This window comes from Paralichthys olivaceus, chromosome 24 (assembly GCF_024713975.1).
Source record: "Paralichthys olivaceus isolate ysfri-2021 chromosome 24, ASM2471397v2, whole genome shotgun sequence".
Taxonomy (NCBI): Eukaryota; Metazoa; Chordata; class Actinopteri; order Pleuronectiformes; family Paralichthyidae; genus Paralichthys; species Paralichthys olivaceus.
In genome coordinates, this window is record NC_091116.1 from 11,211,311 (window position 1) to 11,235,891 (window position 24,581).

General features: G+C 38.9%; 1 long non-coding RNA gene across 1 annotated transcript; it reads right to left on the reverse strand.

The window, feature by feature from the left end:
• Positions 1-10,151: 10,151 nt before the first annotated feature.
• LOC138407011 (uncharacterized) lies at positions 10,152-14,200 on the reverse strand. Its single transcript, XR_011240411.1, has 3 exons — positions 14,095-14,200; positions 12,984-13,048; positions 10,152-12,208 (listed from the first exon to the last, which is right to left on the reverse strand). It is a non-coding gene; the product is annotated as an uncharacterized lncRNA (long non-coding RNA).
• Positions 14,201-24,581: the final 10,381 nt, after the last annotated feature.

Consider the following 24,581-nt stretch of genomic DNA (forward strand, 5'->3'; position numbering starts at 1 on the left):
GAAAACCATGCAGGTGCACCCAATAGATTTTTGAGAAGAGAAAAGAATAGAAACATACTCACCTGGGACTTTTCCTGGCTGAACATTCACCTTTCTATTGTGACAGAGGCATGACAAGACAGAACCCTAACACAATTTCACCACTTTCAACAACAGTCATTGTGTTCAAAATAACAGCAGTGTGGAGTTCTATTACTCAAGTCAAACAGGTGGCCCTCATTTAAGGACCAAGGCAGCAAATGTTCTACATGCTAGTTCTAGTGCATTTGTCTGAAAATCACTGGAACATGGGTCATTGTTCACAACAACCGCATACTTTGATTCAAAAGTATCAAGACAACCAGAAAAGTACAAACCGCTCAACTACAATCATCTCAAATCCTTTAAAATAACAACCAAAACCACAAAGACGTGGGAGACAACAGAACACTACCATTCAGATGAATCAGACAATAACCTAAATGACACCTAAGCAAAGTCCCATTGTTGAAGCATGGTAGCACAAGCACAATACTTCAAGACATCATGTTGACTTATGCCAAAGAGGAGACACCCTTCAAATGTGTCTTTCAACTAGACAACCACCCCAAACACACAAGTAAGCACGCAGCATCTTCAACATCCAACAACACTAACATAATGGAGTGGCCACTCCGATCATCCTGGACTACAATACCTGTACACAGGTGACACAACTTGGTCGACTCCATGCAACACACATGTGAAGCAGTTCTCAAACACACTGCTCGTACAACTAAATACAAGTTCAGTGATTCACAGACAAGACACATCTTCTAGCATTTTTCCCTTCATACAATTAATGTTTGACTTTGTAAAAACCAATGCAGACACTGCTATCTTTTATTTTTTTATGAACACACTGCTATTATTTTGAACACAACTCTACATCTCACATGGAACAAGCAGCAATAGATCAACTACATTCAAACAATAACTGTTCAAATCTACTCACAAATCCAGCAGTGACACAATCCAGGTGCTTCAACAAACCTGTAACACATGACATGGTTCACAAACACACATTAATATAAAGTCTCTTTTGATTTAATGAACAAACACTGAACTGTACAACCACTTACCACTGTTGATCCTCAGTAACACTGGTGGAACAGCTTAGAGGTTTCTTAGGTCCACATGAAGTACAACCTGGTAGACACAATAACACCTGAAACACATGAAGGAAATGGAGTTATGGCTCACATGGAGGGACACACACCTAGTTAGCAAGTGCAGCAAGTTTACCCAATAGATTTTTGAGATAAAACAAGAATAGAAACATACTCACCTGGGACTTTTCGTGGCTGGACATTCACCTTTCTATTGTGACAGAGGCATGACAAGACAGAACCCTAACACAATTTCACCACTTTCAACAACAGTCATTGTGTTCAAAATAACAGCAGTGTGGAGTTCTATTACTCAAGTCAAACAGGTGGCCCTCATTTAAGGACCAAGGCAGCAAATGTTCTACATGCTAGTTCTAGTGCATTTCTCTGAAAATCACTGGAACATGGGTCATTGTTCACAACAACAGCATACTTTGATTCAAAAGTATCAAGACAACCAGAAAAGTACAAACCGCTCAACTACAATCATCTCAAATCCTTTAAAATAGCAACCAAAACCACAAAGACATAGAAGCACGCAGCATCTTCAACATCCAACAACACTAACATAATGGAGTGGCCACTCCGATCATCCTGGACTATAATACCTGTACACAGGTGACACAACTTGGTCAACTCCATGCAACACACATGTGAAGCAGTTCTCAAACACACTGCTTGTACAACTAAATACAAGTTCAGTGATTCACAGACAAGACACATCTTCTAGCATTTTTCACTTCTTACAATAAATGTTTGACTTTGTAAAGAACAATGCAGACACTATCTTTTTTTTTTTTTTTTTTCATTTAATTTTTTTATGAACACACTGCTATTATTCTGAACACAACTCTACATCTCACATGGAACAAGCAGCAATAGATCAACTACATTCAAACAATAACTGTTCAAATCTACTCACAAATCCAGCAGTGACACAATCCAGGTGCTTCAACAAACCTGTAACACATGACATGGTTTACAAACACACATTCATATAAAGTCTCTTTTGATTTAATGAACAAACACTGAACTGTACAACCACTTACCACTGTTGATCCTCAGTAACACTGGTGGAACAGCTTAGAGGTTTCTTAGGTCCACATGAAGTACAACCTGGTAGACACAATAACACCTGAAACACATGAAGGACATACAGTAACCAGGACTTATGGCTCACCTGGAGGAACACATACCTACTTGCTGCTAAACAACAATCTTTAAAAGCTGATAATCTATTTTAGATCAAACTCACCATTTTCCATGTGGTTCCCTCCCACCACCAAGGACTTTCAGTACAATGTCAGGAAGTGGACAGAAGTGGTCGTCTTTATTTTTAACAACGTCAGTGTGTACAGATTATTCAGACTATTTGCTCTTAATACATTACTTACCTCAAACAACATCGCTCCACCTAACGAGTGAGCCGCTGTCCTCATCGGCCCTGTATGACAGACAAAACAATCAAGGGTCTCATTTAGCATCACTGTGTGGCATTCATACAAAAACTAGACTTACACAAAACTAAATTACTATTTAGAAAACCATGCAGGTGCACCCAATAGATTTTTGAGAAGAGAAAAGAATAGAAACATACTCACCTGGGACTTTTCCTGGCTGGACATTCACCTTTCTATTGTGACAGAGGCATGACAAGACAGAACCCTAACACAATTTCACCACTTTCAACAACAGTCATTGTGTTCAAAATAACAGCAGTGTGGAGTTCTATTACTCAAGTCAAACAGGTGGCCCTCATTTAAGGACCAAGGCAGCAAAGGTTCTACATGCTAGCTCTAGTGCATTTGTCTGAAAATCACTGGAACATGGGTCATTGTTCACAACAACCGCATACTTTGATTCAAAAGTATCAAGACAACCAGAAAAGTACAAACCGCTCAACTACAATCATCTCAAATCCTTTAAAACAGCAACCAAAACCACAAAGACGTGGAAGACAACAGAACACTACCATTCAGATGAATCAAACAATAACCTAAATGAATCCTACGCAAAGTCCAATTGTTGAAAAATCAACATGTGCTGAAGAGGTTACAATTTTCCTTAAAGGAAAATACCACAACATTTTGTGGAGTGATGACATCACCACTGTTCAAACCACAGAACACTGTGAAGCATGGTGGCACAAGCACAATACTTCAAGACATCGTGTTGACTTATGCCAAAGAGGAGACACCCTTCAAATGTGTCTTTCAACAAGACAACCACCCCAAACACACAAGTAAGCACGCAGCATCTTCAACATCCAACAACACTAACATAATGGAGTGGCCACTCCGATCATCCTGGACTACAATACCTGTACACAGGTGACACAACTTGGTTGAGTCCATGCAACACACATGTGAAGCAGTTCTCAAACACACTGCTCGTACAACTAAATACAAGTTCAGTGATTCACAGACAAGACACATCTTCTAGCATTTTTCACTTCATACAATAAATGTTTGACTTTGTAAACAACAATGCAGAAACTATCTTTCATTTATTATTAATTTTTTATTTATTAACACTGCTATTATTTTGAACACAACTCTACATCTCACATGGAACAAGCAGCAATAGATCAACTACATTCAAACAATAACTGTTCAAATGTACTCACAAATCCAGCAGTGACACAATCCAGGTGCTTCAACAAACCTGTAACACATGACATGGTTTACAAACACACATTCATATAAAGTCTCTTTTGATTTAATGAACAAACACTGAACTGTGCAACCACTTACCACTGTTGATCCTCAGTAACACTGGTGGAACAGCTTAGAGGTTTCTTAGGTCCACATGAAGTACAACCTGGTAGACACAATAACACCTGAAACACATGAAGGAAATGGAGTTATGGCTCACATGGAGGGACACACACCTAGTTAGCAAGTGCAGCAAGTTTACCCAATAGATTTTTGAGATAAAACAAGAATAGAAACATACTCACCTGGGACTTTTCGTGGCTGGACAATCACCTTTCTATTGTGACAGAGGCATGACAAGACAGAACCCTAACACAATTTCACCACTTTCAACAACAGTCATTGTGTTCAAAATAACAGCAGTGTGGAGTTCTATTACTCAAGTCAAACAGCTGGCCCTCATTTAAGGACCAAGGCAGCAAATGTTCTACATGCTAGTTCTAGTGCATTTCTCTGAAAATCACTGGAACATGGGTCATTGTTCACAACAACAGCATACTTTGATTCAAAAGTATCAAGACAACCAGAAAAGTACAAACCGCTCAACTACAATCATCTCAAATCCTTTAAAATAGCAACCAAAACCACAAAGACATAGAAGCACGCAGCATCTTCAACATCCAACAACACTAACATAATGGAGTGGCCACTCCGATCATCCTGGACTATAATACCTGTACACAGGTGACACAACTTGGTCAACTCCATGCAACACACATGTGAAGCAGTTCTCAAACACACTGCTTGTACAACTAAATACAAGTTCAGTGATTCACAGACAAGACACATCTTCTAGCATTTTTCACTTCTTACAATAAATGTTTGACTTTGTAAACAACAATGCAGACACTATCTTTTATTTATTATTAATTTTTTTTATTTATTAACACTGCTATTATTTTGAACACAACTCTACATCTCACATGGAACAAGCTGCAATAGATCAACTACATTCAAACAATAACTGTTCAAATCTACTCACAAATCCAGCAGTGACACAATCCAGGTGCTTCAACAAACCTGTAACACATGACATGGTTTACAAACACACATTCATATAAAGTCTCTTTTGATTTAATGAACAAACACTGAACTGTACAACCACTTACCACTGTTGATCCTCAGTAACACTGGTGGAACAGCTTAGAGGTTTCTTAGGTCCACATGAAGTACAACCTGGTAGACACAATAACACCTGAAACACATGAAGGACATACAGTAACCAGGACTTATGGCTCACCTGGAGGAACACATACCTACTTGCTGCTAAACAACAATCTTTAAAAGCTGATAATCTATTTTAGATCAAACTCACCATTTTCCATGTGGTTCCCTCCCACCGCCAAGGACTTTCAGTACAATGTCTGGAAGGGGACAGAAGTGGTCGTCTTTATTTTTTTACAACTTTAACAACGTCAGTGTGTACAGATTATTCAGACTATTTGCTCTTAATACATTACTTACCTCAAACAACATCGCTCCACCTAACGAGTGAGCCGCTGTCCTCATCGGCCCTGTATGACAGACAAAACAATCAAGGGTCTCATTTAGCATCACTGTGTGGCATTCATACAAAAACTAGACTTACACAAAACTAAATTACTATTTAGAAAACCATGCAGGTGCACCCAATAGATTTTTGAGAAGAGAAAAGAATAGAAACATACTCACCTGGGACTTTTCCTGGCTGAACATTCACCTTTCTATTGTGACAGAGGCATGACAAGACAGAACCCTAACACAATTTCACCACTTTCAACAACAGTCATTGTGTTCAAAATAACAGCAGTGTGGAGTTCTATTACTCAAGTCAAACAGGTGGCCCTCATTTAAGGACCAAGGCAGCAAATGTTCTACATGCTAGCTCTAGTGCATTTGTCTGAAAATCACTGGAACATGGGTCATTGTTCACAACAACCGCATACTTTGATTCAAAAGTATCAAGACAACCAGAAAAGTACAAACCGCTCAACTACAATCATCTCAAATCCTTTAAAATAACAACCAAAACCACAAAGACGTGGGAGACAACAGAACACTACCATTCAGATGAATCAGACAATAACCTAAATGACACCTAAGCAAAGTCCCATTGTTGAAGCATGGTAGCACAAGCACAATACTTCAAGACATCATGTTGACTTATGCCAAAGAGGAGACACCCTTCAAATGTGTCTTTCAACTAGACAACCACCCCAAACACACAAGTAAGCACGCAGCATCTTCAACATCCAACAACACTAACATAATGGAGTGGCCACTCCGATCATCCTGGACTACAATACCTGTACACAGGTGACACAACTTGGTCGACTCCATGCAACACACATGTGAAGCAGTTCTCAAACACACTGCTTGTACAACTAAATACAAGTTCAGTGATTCACAGACAAGACACATCTTCTAGCATTTTTCACTTCATACAATAAATGTTTGACTTTGTAAAGAACAATGCAGACACTGCTATCTTTTATTTTATTTTATTGTTTATAACACACTGCTATTATTTTGAACACAACTCTACATCTCACATGGAACAAGCAGCAATAGATCAACTACATTCAAACAATAACTGTTCAAATCTACTCACAAATCCAGCAGTGACACAATCCAGGTGCTTCAACAAACCTGTAACACATGACATGGTTTACAAACACACATTCATATAAAGTCTCTTTTGATTTAATGAACAAACACTGAACTGTACAACCACTTACCACTGTTGATCCTCAGTAACACTGGTGGAACAGCTTAGAGGTTTCTTAGGTCCACATGAAGTACAACCTGGTAGACACAATAACACCTGAAACACATGAAGGAAATGGAGTTATGGCTCACATGGAGGGACACACACCTAGTTAGCAAGTGCAGCAAGTTTACCCAATAGATTTTTGAGATAAAACAAGAATAGAAACATACTCACCTGGGACTTTTCCTGGCTGAACAATCACCTTTCTATTGTGACAGAGGCATGACAAGACAGAACCCTAACACAATTTCACCACTTTCAACAACAGTCATTGTGTTCAAAATAACAGCAGTGTGGAGTTCTATTACTCAAGTCAAACAGCTGGCCCTCATTTAAGGACCAAGGCAGCAAATGTTCTACATGCTAGTTCTAGTGCATTTGTCTGAAAATCACTGGAACATGGGTCATTGTACACAACAACAGCATACTTTGATTCAAAAGTATCAAGACAACCAGAAAAGTACAAACCGCTCAACTACAATCATCTCAAATCCTTTAAAATAGCAACCAAAACCACAAAGACATAGAAGCACGCAGCATCTTCAACATCCAACAACACTAACATAATGGAGTGGCCACTCCGATCATCCTGGACTATAATACCTGTACACAGGTGACACAACTTGGTCAACTCCATGCAACACACATGTGAAGCAGTTCTCAAACACACTGCTTGTACAACTAAATACAAGTTCAGTGATTCACAGACAAGACACATCTTCTAGCATTTTTCACTTCTTACAATAAATGTTTGACTTTGTAAAGAACAATGCAGACACTATCTTTTTTTTTTTTTTTTTTCATTTAATTTTTTTATGAACACACTGCTATTATTCTGAACACAACTCTACATCTCACATGGAACAAGCAGCAATAGATCAAATACATTCAAACAATAACTGTTCAAATCTACTCACAAATCCAGCAGTGACACAATCCAGGTGCTTCAACAAACCTGTAACACATGACATGGTTTACAAACACACATTCATATAAAGTCTCTTTTGATTTAATGAACAAACACTGAACTGTACAACCACTTACCACTGTTGATCCTCAGTAACACTGGTGGAACAGCTTAGAGGTTTCTTAGGTCCACATGAAGTACAACCTGGTAGACACAATAACACCTGAAACACATGAAGGAAATGGAGTTATGGCTCACATGGAGGGACACACACCTAGTTAGCAAGTGCAGCAAGTTTACCCAATAGATTTTTGAGATAAAACAAGAATAGAAACATACTCACCTGGGACTTTTCGTGGCTGGACATTCACCTTTCTATTGTGACAGAGGCATGACAAGACAGAACCCTAACACAATTTCACCACTTTCAACAACAGTCATTGTGTTCAAAATAACAGCAGTGTGGAGTTCTATTACTCAAGTCAAACAGGTGGCCGTCATTTAAGGACCAAGGCAGCAAATGTTCTACATGCTAGTTCTAGTGCATTTCTCTGAAAATCACTGGAACATGGGTCATTGTTCACAACAACCGCATACTTTGATTCAAAAGTATCAAGACAACCAGAAAACTACTAACCGCTCAACTACAATCATCTCAAATCCTTTAAAATAGCAACCAAAACCACAAAGACGTGGAAGACAACAGAACACTACCATTCAGATGAATCAAACAATAACCTAAATGACACCTCTGCAAAGTCCCATTGTTCAAAAATTAACATGTGCTGAAGAGGTTACAATTTTCCTTAAAGGAAAATACCACAACATTTTGTGGAGTGATGACATCACCACTGTTCAAACCACAGAACACGGTGAAGCATGGTAGCACAAGCACAATACTTCAAGACATTGTGTTGACTTATGCCAAAGAGGAGACACCCTTCAAATGTGTCTTTCAACAAGACAACCACCCCAAACACACAAGTAAGCACGCAGCATCTTCAACATCCAACAACACTAACATAATGGAGTGGCCACTCCGATCATCCTGGACTATAATACCTGTACACAGGTGACGCAACTCGGTCAACTCCATGCAACACACATGTGAAGCAGTTCTCAAACACACTGCTTGTACAACTAAATACAAGTTCAGTGATTCACAGACAAGACACATCTTCTAGCATTTTTCACTTCTTACAATAAATGTTTGACTTTGTAAAGAACAATGCAGACACTATCTTTTTTTTTTTTTTTTTTCATTTAATTTTTTTATGAACACACTGCTATTATTCTGAACACAACTCTACATCTCACATGGAACAAGCAGCAATAGATCAAATACATTCAAACAATAACTGTTCAAATCTACTCACAAATCCAGCAGTGACACAATCCAGGTGCTTCAACAAACCTGTAACACATGACATGGTTTACAAACACACATTCATATAAAGTCTCTTTTGATTTAATGAACAAACACTGAACTGTACAACCACTTACCACTGTTGATCCTCAGTAACACTGGTGGAACAGCTTAGAGGTTTCTTAGGTCCACATGAAGTACAACCTGGTAGACACAATAACACCTGAAACACATGAAGGACATACAGTAACCAGGACTTATGGCTCACCTGGAGGAACACATACCTACTTGCTGCTAAACAACAATCTTTAAAAGCTGATAATCTATTTTAGATCAAACTCACCATTTTCCATGTGGTTCCCTCCCACCACCAAGGACTTTCAGTACAATGTCTGGAAGGGGACAGAAGTGGTCGTCTTTATTTTTAACAACGTCAGTGTGTACAGATTATTCAGACTATTTGCTCTTAATACATTACTTACCTCAAACAACATCGCTCCACCTAACGAGTGAGCCGCTGTCCTCATCGGCCCTGTATGACAGACAAAACAATCAAGGGTCTCATTTAGCATCACTGTGTGGCATTCATACAAAAACTAGACTTACACAAAACTAAATTACTATTTAGAAAACCATGCAGGTGCACCCAATAGATTTTTGAGAAGAGAAAAGAATAGAAACATACTCACCTGGGACTTTTCCTGGCTGGACATTCACCTTTCTATTGTGACAGAGGCATGACAAGACACAACCCTAACACAATTTCACCACTTTCAACAACAGTCATTGTGTTCAAAATAACAGCAGTGTGGAGTTCTATTACTCAAGTCAAACAGGTGGCCCTCATTTAAGGACCAAGGCAGCAAATGTTCTACATGCTAGCTCTAGTGCATTTGTCTGAAAATCACTGGAACATGGGTCATTGTTCACAACAACAGCATACTTTGATTCAAAAGTATCAAGACAACCAGAAAAGTACAAACCGCTCAACTACAATCATCTCAAATCCTTTAAAATAACAACCAAAACCACAAAGACGTGGGAGACAACAGAACACTACCATTCAGATGAATCAGACAATAACCTAAATGACACCTCTGCAAAGTCCCATTGTTGAAAAATTAATATGTGCTGAAGAGGTTACAATTTTCCTTAAAGGAAAATACCACAACATTTTGTGGAGTGATGAAGGCAACACTGTTCAAACCACAGAACACGGTGAAGCATGGTGGCACAAGCACAATACTTCAAGACATCATGTTGCCTTATGCCAAAGAGGAGACACCCTTCAAATGTGTCTTTCAACAAGACAACCACCCCAAACACACAAGTAAGCACACAGCATCTTCAACATCCAACAACACTAACATAATGGAGTGGCCACTCCGATCATCCTGGACTACAATACCTGTACACAGGTGACACAACTTGGTCGACTCCATGCAACACACATGTGAAGCAGTTCTCAAACACACTGCTTGTACAACTAAATACAAGTTCAGTGATTCACAGACAAGACACATCTTCAAGCATTTTTCCCTTCATACAATAAATGTTTGACTTTGTAAAGAACAATGCAGACACTGCTTTTTTTTCTTTTTTTTTTAAAAAAAACAGCCTCATTTTTAGATTTATTGACAGCTGCCATATCCCCCATACACAACATTTAACAATTATTATGTGCTTGTGATAACTGGACTCATTATGTGGCCCTATGAGGCAAACAACATGTAAAATCACACCATTGATACAAATCATGATGAGAACAATACAATGTATGAGGCCCAGCAGTCTCCACACTGGAAACCTACCTTCTGATGCTAACACAGGAGTTTCCAAGAACCTCAGTCCACCGGCCAGATGCACCTCATTGATGACTGATCAGTTAATCACAGTGGAGCTAGAGGAGAGACGAGAGACAAACAGGGACACTACAGGAAACACCCCCACCCTTAAAACAATGATTCAACACTTACATCACATTTCACTAACTAACAACTACAATCAGTGTATTCATTACAATGCATTTGCCAACTAATTACTGCTGCTGGATTCAAAGTGAGCGGCAGACACACAAGTTGTACCACAAGGGAATGTCACTTCACACAAAATGGCTGCCACCACGAGGTGGACAAATCAAACAACAGGTGTTACTCAAGCTACCTTCACGCAACACTCACACAGGTGACCAACACAAACGTGGAGTGCAACACCCACCAAACCAAAAGAGTGACGATTACACCACCTACAAAGTTGCTGCCATTCACCAACACAACATCAATTTCGATGACAAGTACTGCAGCAGTTGAGTCAATTTACTTGGTGACCTTCAACACTAACATTATTTCTGATTTCATTCACATCTCCACTCATTCTCACATATCAACAACTGTTCACACCTTCAGCTTCCTGTTGTTTGTTTTGTGACTTCACAGAAAGTGAATCACTTCCTGTTTGCCAGGTTGTCTTCAAATTAACACTCAAGACATTAACTAGTACAATGGCATGAAACATTACACGTGTTTTAAGAATACCACACTGATTACTTACTTATATTTAGTAGCAGTCAAGAGGTGAAGAACTTTCACTTTACTTTTATTCATAATAGAGATGTCACAGTTACCACTTTTTAAATTATATAAGGTACAGAGTGTAGAATTTAGTGATATCTACTGTTAAAGTTGCATGTTGCAGCTGAACACCTCTCACCTCACCCTCTCCTAAAACATGAAAATAACCTGTGGCAGCTTCAGTTACCTCAAAAGGGATTTAGTTTGTTCAGTCTGGACTACTGTAAAAAACAAGCAGCCTCCATAGAGAGCACCCCCTCGATGTAAATATGGTGTATTTAAATATTAATGGCCTTTTCAACAGTAAATAAAACTATATTCATATAATTTAGATGAAGTGAACTAGTGAAAACATCATGAGGATTATCTGACATTCAATTTCTGCCAATAGATCCCTTTCACCTAAATTTTACACAGTGAACCTTTAAGTGAGAAGATAACAAACAAGTAAATAGGTGGTTGCCACAAATTGGATCAAAAAATAGTAGCATCATCATATCGTGAGTTGCGCTTTTAAAGGGGCCTATTGTGAGATGTTACCTTGATCGCCCACACACGCACAGTAAAACTATCAAAGGGCCCAATCCAGGAATCCTGGACTTGGAGAATTCCTCCCTCTGTCCAGAATTTACACCAACATACCCAGGACACAAAAGCTTCCATCTTGTGCATTTGGAGCAAGAGTTTGCCACATCTTTTGGGGATCTATCATCGTTTATCTCGTCGCTTTGTGCTGCTGTGAGAGGCCTTCAGCGTGACGCAGACAGCTGGAGATCTGCAGGAAATAAGAGTCACAGTTACTCAGGGTTGTGTTCTCCATCAAATCCAACAGCTTAGTGTTTGGGAAATGTACAACTACAACTCACTGTGGATGTTTGGTGATTACTGATTTTGTTTTCAGTTTTATATCAAATCAAATGTCCTTCTACTTATAAGGTCAAAAAAAAACTGAACAACATGGTAGGTAAAAATATAACATAATATATATGAATAGAAGTTCCTATAAATGTTAATTAAACATTTGGAAGGGCCTTTTCGTGATGTCACGCTACATACATACATACATATATATATATATATATATATATATATATATATATATATATATATATATATATATATATATATATTTATTTGGGGTTTGGTAGGGCTGGGTGATACAACACTATTGATAAAATGTGTGGACTCTGCTGACATCTGGTGGTGAAGCTGTGTGTTGCAGCTTCTCCTTCCAAACATGAAAGAATATGTTAGACGACATACTAACCTATGCCTTTTTGTCCTTCTTATTTTAGACGACATACTAACCTATGACTTTTTTTGTCATATTTTAGACGACATACTAACCTATGACTTTTTTTTCTTATTATTTTAGACGACATGACATCCTAGAAAAAGTCATAGTATAATATGACGTCTGAAATTTAAATGTATCAAGAGTCGCAGCAGATTCCACTATTAACAAACATGTTAACAATGGAAAAGCTGCAGCAACACGTCAAACACACAGAAGATCCAATAAATGTGTTGATATTTTAAGCAATAGTCACCAAATGATGGGTCTGTGGGCTCCTGGCATCTCCAGCGTACTGGCTCCCTCTACCTCCATCCCTAGCTAATGACAGTAGCAAACATAGCAAACAAATGATACGAGCTTTCCTTAGGAACACACTTTAGTTCATATAAAATACATTTAAATGGAGCAGGGAGCTCAAACGGTGACATTAACATTTTAATAAAGGTCAAATCAGGGCTGAGCGATAAAAGAATATCAATAATGATGTCCAATATATATCAATGTAATGATTATGCATTGTGAAAACAATGTCGAGGTAGAGCACATGCAATAGATGCCACGTGTCTAGTGCAATTCTTTACTCATTCAACAGAGCAATAGTAATAAAACAATTTAAATGATCTAATCTGTTAAATAGAGATGAAACAATAAACCTGTTTCAATTCAATTTAATTTGTATAGCACCAAATCATAATATACATTATCTCAAGGCACTTTAAAATCTCATTTAACATAGAGAAACCCAACAGTTCCCACAATGAGCAGCACTTTGGCGACTGTGGAGAGGAAAAACTCCCTCCCTCCCTGTTTATCGTCATGATCATTATTTTCCATGTATATTGATTTATGATGGTAAATTATATATAATTGGATGTTTTACATGGCTGCAAAACACTATCAATACTTATTGCAATTTAATATTCATCATAAAGGTTATATATACGCATATACGTACCAAGGTTATTATAGTTTTGAAATTGTCATTAGTTTTTATTTTTATTTAGTTTTTCAACTTGCATTTTTATTTCATATAATACACAATACAAATCTATGAAACCAACACGTATTGAACTTGTGTTACTTTGATATTGATGAAAATGAAAAGCTGATCATTATTCAAGTGGACGTACTTTAGTTAGTTTAGGACAAAAGAAGCGATCGAGTGTTTTACAAGAGAATTCCACACGCGCTCAGGTGTGGTTAGCTTGGGATGCTAGCTTAGCTTAGCATCGACACGAGGAACTAATGAGACGCGTTTTGCTCGAAAACGCAAGTGAACAATGAAAAATGTGCAGCGACACGTCAAACACACAGAAGATATAATAACTGTGTATAACTGTGTTGATATTTAAAACAGTATTCACCTCGTGAAGATCTACGGGCTCCCGATCCAAGCAGTTCCGCATCCAAGCGGAAGTACCGACTGGCAAACAGGAAGTGGAGCACTCCAATGGGATATATGGAGAAGGGGAACTTCGAATAGACCAAGTTACGTAGACTCGCGGGGGTGGAGTTTCTTTATCTAACTCAAACAATAAATATTGTAAACAATTTCCAAACATTCGTGGGCACGACTGATTTAAAAAAAATGTATAGCACATCATATGATATGATAATAAAATATCACAATCTGTTTATTTCATTCATTTTTTAATGTTATTCATCCCTCATGAGCACATCCATTGACAGGATGATATAAAGTTATTATAATTGATCTTCAGGGTTGTTACTACTCTGAAAAGTATGCACACTTACTGCACTTGGGCTTTTTAATATAATTTGTATACCTTACTATACAATGATTGGGTTTTTTGCATTCTTTTGCCTTAATATACAATTCATCTTGATGATATTATATATATATTATCAGAGAACTATGATGGGAAGAGGGCTGCATTGGACTGAATTATATATTTTCAGCCCCTGTGCCTAAGTACTGCTGTATGTGTATACATTGTAGCTTTAAAGCATGTTTACCTTTTTTTTTGGTTTCTTCCGCACACACACACAATCTCACATTACTTAGCCGAAGCAATATCCTTTAACTGCCCATGTTGGTTTATAGACTTGCTTGGTGAACTGAGCCAGCAGCAGGCAGCCTTGTGCCGTCCGTGCCATGTGGCGTGGCCTCAAATTCACCGTTTTCCTAATTAGGTGTCAGCAAGGATGGCAGATGATGTCTCTTCTCTCCTCCTCAATGTGGACACCAATGTGCTGGGCCTTGGCAAGCAGGAAATCGAAGAGCGGAGGAAATGCGGGCAGCGTGACTGAGTCACACGTTTTTCTTTACCTTCCATTAACAGACATATCAGTGGTGACGCATACACCAAAAAGTGCCACGGTCCCAAATATTACTGGATCAATCTGGTCTGCCGATATCTTTGGTTTTAGCAATATGATTCACACTGAGCCATTTATTTGCATCCTTCTATCGTGGTTATTTTGTGGACACCAGGTGTTCCCAGTGTGAACTCTGCAGGAACTATTCAACCCAGTTGCGAATTCCTGCTCAGAAAACAGACTTGACGTCAGAATAGGATGAAATTAGCTTCAGTTCCACGAATAACTCTGAAAAGCTTGCATTTGAATTTGGGAGCCACATACATCACACTCCTGCACACAGGGATTATTTACTAACAATTAAACAGAAGGTTATTTCACAAATGAGAGCACTGGTGCACTCCGTGTTGTCATTGTAATGATTACTGATGCTGAAAAGATGGAGTTAATGATCCTGATGATGACACTCATTAGTTATTGAGATACCACGAGCTCAAAGGTTCATCGTGGGTATCGATTCATTTGTCAGTGCCTGAGAATTACTCGAGGGTTGTTCTTATTATAGCGATGGGTTTCTGGCTGTTTCTTCTTCTGTACTTTGTCCCCAGTGACGGCGGTTTACATTCAAAATAAATTGCATCCAACCAACAAGAAATATTTGTCGAGAAAGTGCCTCAGCAAAATTCACGGGTGGATTCATTGCGATGTAGCCACCGCTGCAGATATGGACCGTGTCCGAAATCTGTCTTTTTCGTTCGCTCGCTAATCCCTGTGCAACAGATGCGATATCGCTCGCTCCATGGTGAGCGGTAAACTTTGAGGACAATAAACAGAGAGCAATAATATAATAATTATGGAGTGATTTCACACTTCCATAGTTGGTAAAAAACAATCTCTGGGCCCATCGGTTATCATCTGAAGATGAATTGGCCACTGGGGCAATGGTTCTAGTGGAGACAACAGATATCCAGGCCAAGACTGTGTCTTCCTTTCACTTCCTGTCTACAGTCCGAGGTAAACGTTTAAAAAACATGAAACACCAAAAAGAGCGATATTTTATGTGCGTGTTTTGGTTATATGCATATGAATGGAGATAAATTAAATGGCAGACAGCAGATGTATTTCAGCCAATATGCTCCACTTCTTTTGCTCTACGCACCCACTGTTTACCTTCGGACCATTCTGTGTGGCATTTGCATTTTCCCCGTGTCTGTGGAGGTTCGAGGAGAACAGTTTCAATCTGAAAAGTGGAATGATACCTTCTCTTACGGCAAAATCAGGGAGAGATTGAGAAAAAATAACACCCGAGGAGCTCCCTACATTTTTCTTTCAACCTTTTTTCTGTCTCCTGCCCCACAGTGCAGCTCTTAAACCCTGCACTACACTTCACTTTGCTCATCTGCAATTTTCTCATCCACCTGAAAACAAGGCATGAATTTCAACTGTGACAATGCACTGTAAAGAATACAGTACTGCACAAAATGTATTTCAATGTGGACTAAACATTCATTAATAGAAAATATGTTTTTTTTTTTTATCAAGATACAATTATTATTCTCTGAGAAATCACATATAATGTTAAAATATTTCACAATATTGAATAATTTGATTTGCCCCTGATCTGAAACAGGACCACAATGTAATTGGATCCTCACTGACCCATATCCCTCCACCTCCACAGAAATCCATCTGGTAATTTTAACATAATCCCTCAGTTAACACAGTTTATTTCTATAGTCACATTCTTTTTTATGGGTCTTAATCCTGTTTACGAACAAACAGACAGAGGGGTGACAACATAACTACCTTGGCAGAGGTAACTAAAGCAAAGTACCTCAAAACTTAAGTACAAAACACACAAGCTACTCCATATTGAATGCAGCGTGTGTATTTGACGGTGCGTTCCACTTATTCCTGTCTTGATGTTTTTCACCCCATTTCATTTATCTGTCAACTTTAGGAAAAGGTACTTTGCCGTTTCAGATTAAAACAAACATTTAGCAACAATTGAATCGATTAGGAATTACGACGACAGATACATTTGTTTTAGCATCAGAGAACTTTATTGACTGCTTTGTGCTGTTTTTTTGGTTTGATTCGATTCATGTGTCAGAATCTGCCTCTGTGGATAATAAATACACGTGTGTGTTTGAGTGTTAAACCTCTCACTCCCATCTTCTCCTCTTCCTCCTCGCAGACTTCAAGGTCACCATGCGGCTATTTCCAGCTCGTCTTCGCTCTCATCCGTGTCGCAAAAAGACAATTCAATTCAATTCAATTTTATTTATATAGCGCCAATTCATAATTTACATTATCTCAAGGCACTTTACATTTAAAGGTCAAGACCTTAAAACAATATTAACATAGAGAAACCCAACAGTTCCCACAATGAGCAAGCACAGGCGACTGTGGAGAGGAAAAACTCCCTCATTAACAGGGAGAAACCTCTGGCAGAACCAGGCTCAATGTGGGCGCTCATCTGCCTCGACCGGTTGGGGTGAGGAAAGAAAAGTAAGGGGGGAGGAAAGGAGAGATGGGTGGAAAGCGGGGGAGAGAAGAGAGAGATGAGGTGGAGAGAGAGAGACCGGGAACAATTTGGCACCATCAGTATCAAGGCTGACTATAACAATAACTAAATAAATAATGATGACAATGGTGATGGTAGTCGTTGTTGTCCTGCAGTCCCGGTGCCGGAGTTATCTGAAACGAGATAGAGAGAAGAGCCAGAGGGACTATGGGAGGACAAAGTGACACTTTGACATGATGACATGTTCAAACTAATAAATAAATAAATAAACAGGTGTGGGGGGGCAGTCTAGACCTATAGCAGCACAACTAAGAGATGGTTCAAGACTCACCTGATCCAGCCCTAACTATAGGCTTTGTCAAAGAGGAAGTTTTTTAATTTTACTTTAAATGCTGAGACACTGTCTGCCTCCCCAACCCAGAGTGGGAGCTGGTTCCACAGGACAGGAGCCTGATAGCTAAATGTTCTACCTCCTGCTCTACTCTTACAGACTCTTGGAACCACTAGAGAGCCTGTGTTTTGGGAACGAATAAGGTGTTATCAGCTCTTTGATATATGAAGGGGCGTGATTGTTGAGGGCTTTAAAAGTGAGGAGCAGGATCTTGAATTCTATTCTAAATTTTACCAGGAGCCAATGTAAGGAAGCTAAGACAGGAGTGATATGATCTCTCCTTCTAGTTCCTGTCAGCACTCGTGCTGCAGCATTTTGGACCAACTGGAGACTTTTAACAGTCTTCATGGAGCATCCTGCTAATAGAGAGTTGCAGTAATCTAATCTAGAGGTTACAAACGCGTGGACTGGTTTTTCAGCATCCTGCTTAGACAGGATGTTTCTAATTTTGGTAATATTGCGCAGATGGAAGAAAGCCGTCCTAGACACTAGTTTAATATGGGGGTCAAATGACATATCTTGGTCGAACAACACTCCAAGGTTCCACACAGTGGAGCTGGAAGCCAGACTGACACCATCCAAAGTGACTATCTGGTCAGACAGTGTTTCTCTGAGATGTTTAGGGCCAATTACAACAACCTCAGTTTTGTCTGAGTTTAAAAGTACAACATTTTGGGTCATCCACGCCTTGATATCTTTGAGACATTCCTGAAGTTGAAATAGGCGATTAGATTCATCATGCTTCATGGAAATATACAATTGGGTGTCGTCTGCATAGCAGTGGAATTGTATGTGGTGCTGTCTGATAATGTTGCCTAAGGGGAGCATATATAAGGTGAAGAGGATTGGTCCAAGGACAGAACCTTGTGGAACTCCATGATTAACTTGCATGTGCATGGAGTAGTCATTGTTAACATTAATAAATTGGAATCTATCTGATAAATATGATTTAAACCAGTGTAGTGCTGTTCCTTTAATTCCTATATGTTGTTCTAATCTCTGTAGCAGAATCTTATGATCTATTGTGTCAAAGGCTGCACTAAGGTCCAACAAGACGAGGACAGAGACAAGTCCATCATCTGATGCCATAAGAAGGTCATTGGTGACTTTCAATAGTGCTGTTTCTGTGCTGTGATAGGTTCTAAATCCTGACTGAAATTTTTCCAATAAAACGTTACTATCTAAGTAACCACACAGCTGGTTAGCAACGGCTTTTTCTAGGATTTTGGAAATGAAGGCCAGGTTGGATATGGGTCTACCGTTAGCTAAAACCTCTGGATCAAGCGTAAGCTTTTTAAGCAGAGGTTTAATAACGGCTACCTTAAAAGCCTGTGGTACGTAGCCGGTTAGCAAAGACATATTAATCTGATTTAAAATGGAACGGTCAATTAGGGGTAGGACTTCTTTAAAAAGTCTAGTTGGAACAGAGTCCAGCTGACAAGTAGTTGGTTTAGATGATGAAACTAACGAGGTCAGTTCAGGAAGATCAATCGAGTAAAATTTGTTTAGACATAAATCTGGTGCTATGGTTTCAGGACCAGACAATGTATCAGTGTTATTCACTGGGAGGAGGTGGTGGATTTTATCCCTGATGGTTGTAATTTCATTAGTGAAGAAGCTCATGAAGTCATTGCTTCTCACATCTAGAGGAATAGATGGGTCAGTAGAGGTGTGACTTTCTGTCAGCCTGGCTACAGTGCTGAAGAGGAACCTGGGGTTGTTCCTATTATCTTCTATTAGTAATGAATAATAAGAGGTTTGGGCATTTCTAAGTGCTTTTTTGTCATTTATAAGGCTATTCTTCCAGGCTAGGTGGAAGTCTTGGCGATTGGTGGAACGCCACTTCCTTTCTAGCTTCCGCGATGTCTGTTTTAGAACGCGCGTTTGGGAATTATACCACGGAGCTAATCTCCTCTGACTTAGTTTCTTCTTTTTTAATGGGGCGACAGCTTCAAGTGCTGTTTTTAGTGAGGCTGCAGTACTATTTACAAAGTTATCAACTAGTGTGGGAGCAAGGTTTTGATAATCTTCTTGTATTGTACTGAGACATGGCTGAGAGGGAAGTGAGGAGGGGAGCAGTTCTTTAAATTTGTGAACAGTTTTGTCGGATAAAAATCGACTGTAATAGAATTTCCGTCCAGAATTGACGTAATTAAGAACAATGCAGACACTATCTTTTATTTATTTATTTATTTTTTATTAACACACTGCTATTATTTTGAACACAACTCTACATCTCACATGGAACAAGCTGCAATAGATCAACTACATTCAAACCATAACTGTTCAAATCTACTCTCAAATCCAGCAGTGACACAATCCAGGTGCTTCAACAAACCTGTAACACATGACATGGTTTACAAACACACATTCATATAAAGTCTCTTTTGATTTAATGAACAAACACTGAACTGTACAACCACTTACCACTGTTGATCCTCAGTAACACTGGTGGAACAGCTTAGAGGTTTCTTAGGTCCACATGAAGTACAACCTGGTAGACACAATAACACCTGAAACACATGAAGGACATACAGTAACCAGGACTTATGGCTCACCTGGAGGAACACATACCTACTTGCTGCTAAACAACAATCTTTAAAAGCTGATAATCTATTTTAGATCAAACTCACCATTTTCCATGTGGTTCCCTCCCACCACCAAGGACTTTCAGTACAATGTCTGAAAGTGGACAGAAGTGGTCGTCTTTATTTTTAACAACGTCAGTGTGTACAGATTATTCAGACTATTTGCTCTTAATACATTACTTACCTCAAACAACATCGCTCCACCTAACGAGTGAGCCGCTGTCCTCATCGGCCCTGTATGACAGACAAAACAATCAAGGGTCTCATTTAGCATCACTGTGTGGCATTCATACAAAAACTAGACTTACACAAAACTAAATTACTATTTAGAAAACCATGCAGGTTCACCCAATAGATTTTTGAGAAGAGAAAAGAATAGAAACATACTCACCTGGGACTTTTCCTGGCTGGACATTCACCTTTCTATTGTGACAGAGGCATGACAAGACACAACCCTAACACAATTTCACCACTTTCAACAACAGTCATTGTGTTCAAAATAACAGCAGTGTGGAGTTCTATTACTCAAGTCAAACAGCTGGCCCTCATTTAAGGACCAAGGCAGCAAATGTTCTACATGCTAGCTCTAGTGCATTTGTCTGAAAATCACTGGAACATGGGTCATTGTACACAACAACCGCATACTTTGATTCAAAAGTATCAAGACAACTAGAAAAGTACAAACCGCTCAACTACAATCATCTCAAATCCTTTAAAATAACAACCAAAACCACAAAGACGTGGGAGACAACAGAACACTACCATTCAGATGAATCAGACAATAACCTAAATGACACCTAAGCAAAGTCCCATTGTTGAAGCATGGTAGCACAAGCACAATACTTCAAGACATCGTGGTGACTTATGCCAAAGAGGAGACACCCTTCAAATGTGTCTTTCAACAAGACAACCACCCCAAACACACAAGTAAGCACGCAGCATCTTCAACATCCAACAACACTAACATAATGGAGTGGCCACTCCGATCATCCTGGACTACAATACCTGTACACAGGTGACACAACTTGGTTGAGTCCATGCAACACACATGTGAAGCAGTTCTCAAACACACTGCTTGTACAACTAAATACAAGTTCAGTGATTCACAGACAAGACACATCTTCTAGCATTTTTCACTTCATACAATAAATGTTTGACTTTGTAAACAACAATGCAGAAACTATCTTTCATTTATTATTAATTTTTTATTTATTAACACTGCTATTATTTTGAACACAACTCTACATCTCACATGGAACAAGCAGCAATAGATCAACTACATTCAAACAATAACTGTTCAAATCTACTCACAAATCCAGCAGTGACACAATCCAGGTGCTTCAACAAACCTGTAACACATGACATGGTTTACAAACACACATTCATATAAAGTCTCTTTTGATTTAATGAACAAACACTGAACTGTGCAACCACTTACCACTGTTGATCCTCAGTAACACTGGTGGAACAGCTTAGAGGTTTCTTAGGTCCACATGAAGTACAACCTGGTAGACACAATAACACCTGAAACACATGAAGGAAATGGAGTTATGGCTCACATGGAGGGACACACACCTAGTTAGCAAGTGCAGCAAGTTTACCCAATAGATTTTTGAGATAAAACAAGAATAGAAACATACTCACCTGGGACTTTTCCTGGCTGAACAATCACCTTTCTATTGTGACAGAGGCATGACAAGACAGAACCCTAACACAATTTCACCACTTTCAACAACAGTCATTGTGTTCAAAATAACAGCAGTGTGGAGTTCTATTACTCAAGTCAAACAGCTGGCCCTCATTTAAGGACCAAGGCAGCAAATGTTCTACATGCTAGTTCTAGTGCATTTCTCTGAAAATCACTGGAACATGGGTCATTGTTCACAACAACAGCATACTTTGATTCAAAAGTATCAAGACAACCAGAAAAGTACAAACCGCTCAACTACAATCATCTCAAATCCTTTAAAATAGCAACCAAAACCACAAAGACATAGAAGCACGCAGCATCTTCAACATCCAACAACACTAACATAATGGAGTGGCCACTCCGATCATCCTGGACTATAATACCTGTACACAGGTGACACAACTTGGTCGACTCCATGCAACACACATGTGAAGCAGTTCTCAAACACACTGCTTGTACAACTAAATACAAGTTCAGTGATTCACAGACAAGACACATCTTCTAGCATTTTTCACTTCTTACAATAAATGTTTGACTTTGTAAACAACAATGCAGACACTATCTTTTATTTATTATTAATTTTTTTTATTTATTAACACTGCTATTATTTTGAACACAACTCTACATCTCACATGGAACAAGCTGCAATAGATCAACTACATTCAAACAATAACTGTTCAAATCTACTCACAAATCCAGCAGTGACACAATCCAGGTGCTTCAACAAACCTGTAACACATGACATGGTTTACAAACACACATTCATATAAAGTCTCTTTTGATTTAATGAACAAACACTGAACTGTACAACCACTTACCACTGTTGATCCTCAGTAACACTGGTGGAACAGCTTAGAGGTTTCTTAGGTCCACATGAAGTACAACCTGGTAGACACAATAACACCTGAAACACATGAAGGACATACAGTAACCAGGACTTATGGCTCACCTGGAGGAACACATACCTACTTGCTGCTAAACAACAATCTTTAAAAGCTGATAATCTATTTTAGATCAAACTCACCATTTTCCATGTGGTTCCCTCCCACCGCCAAGGACTTTCAGTACAATGTCTGGAAGGGGACAGAAGTGGTCGTCTTTATTTTTTTACAACTTTAACAACGTCAGTGTGTACAGATTATTCAGACTATTTGCTCTTAATACATTACTTACCTCAAACAACATCGCTCCACCTAACGAGTGAGCCGCTGTCCTCATCGGCCCTGTATGACAGACAAAACAATCAAGGGTCTCATTTAGCATCACTGTGTGGCATTCATACAAAAACTAGACTTACACAAAACTAAATTACTATTTAGAAAACCATGCAGGTGCACCCAATAGATTTTTGAGAAGAGAAAAGAATAGAAACATACTCACCTGGGACTTTTCCTGGCTGAACATTCACCTTTCTATTGTGACAGAGGCATGACAAGACAGAACCCTAACACAATTTCACCACTTTCAACAACAGTCATTGTGTTCAAAATAACAGCAGTGTGGAGTTCTATTACTCAAGTCAAACAGGTGGCCCTCATTTAAGGACCAAGGCAGCAAATGTTCTACATGCTAGCTCTAGTGCATTTGTCTGAAAATCACTGGAACATGGGTCATTGTTCACAACAACCGCATACTTTGATTCAAAAGTATCAAGACAACCAGAAAAGTACAAACCGCTCAACTACAATCATCTCAAATCCTTTAAAATAACAACCAAAACCACAAAGACGTGGGAGACAACAGAACACTACCATTCAGATGAATCAGACAATAACCTAAATGACACCTAAGCAAAGTCCCATTGTTGAAGCATGGTAGCACAAGCACAATACTTCAAGACATCATGTTGACTTATGCCAAAGAGGAGACACCCTTCAAATGTGTCTTTCAACTAGACAACCACCCCAAACACACAAGTAAGCACGCAGCATCTTCAACATCCAACAACACTAACATAATGGAGTGGCCACTCCGATCATCCTGGACTACAATACCTGTACACAGGTGACACAACTTGGTCGACTCCATGCAACACACATGTGAAGCAGTTCTCAAACACACTGCTTGTACAACTAAATACAAGTTCAGTGATTCACAGACAAGACACATCTTCTAGCATTTTTCACTTCATACAATAAATGTTTGACTTTGTAAAGAACAATGCAGACACTGCTATCTTTTATTTTATTTTATTGTTTATAACACACTGCTATTATTTTGAACACAACTCTACATCTCACATGGAACAAGCAGCAATAGATCAACTACATTCAAACAATAACTGTTCAAATCTACTCACAAATCCAGCAGTGACACAATCCAGGTGCTTCAACAAACCTGTAACACATGACATGGTTCACAAACACACATTAATA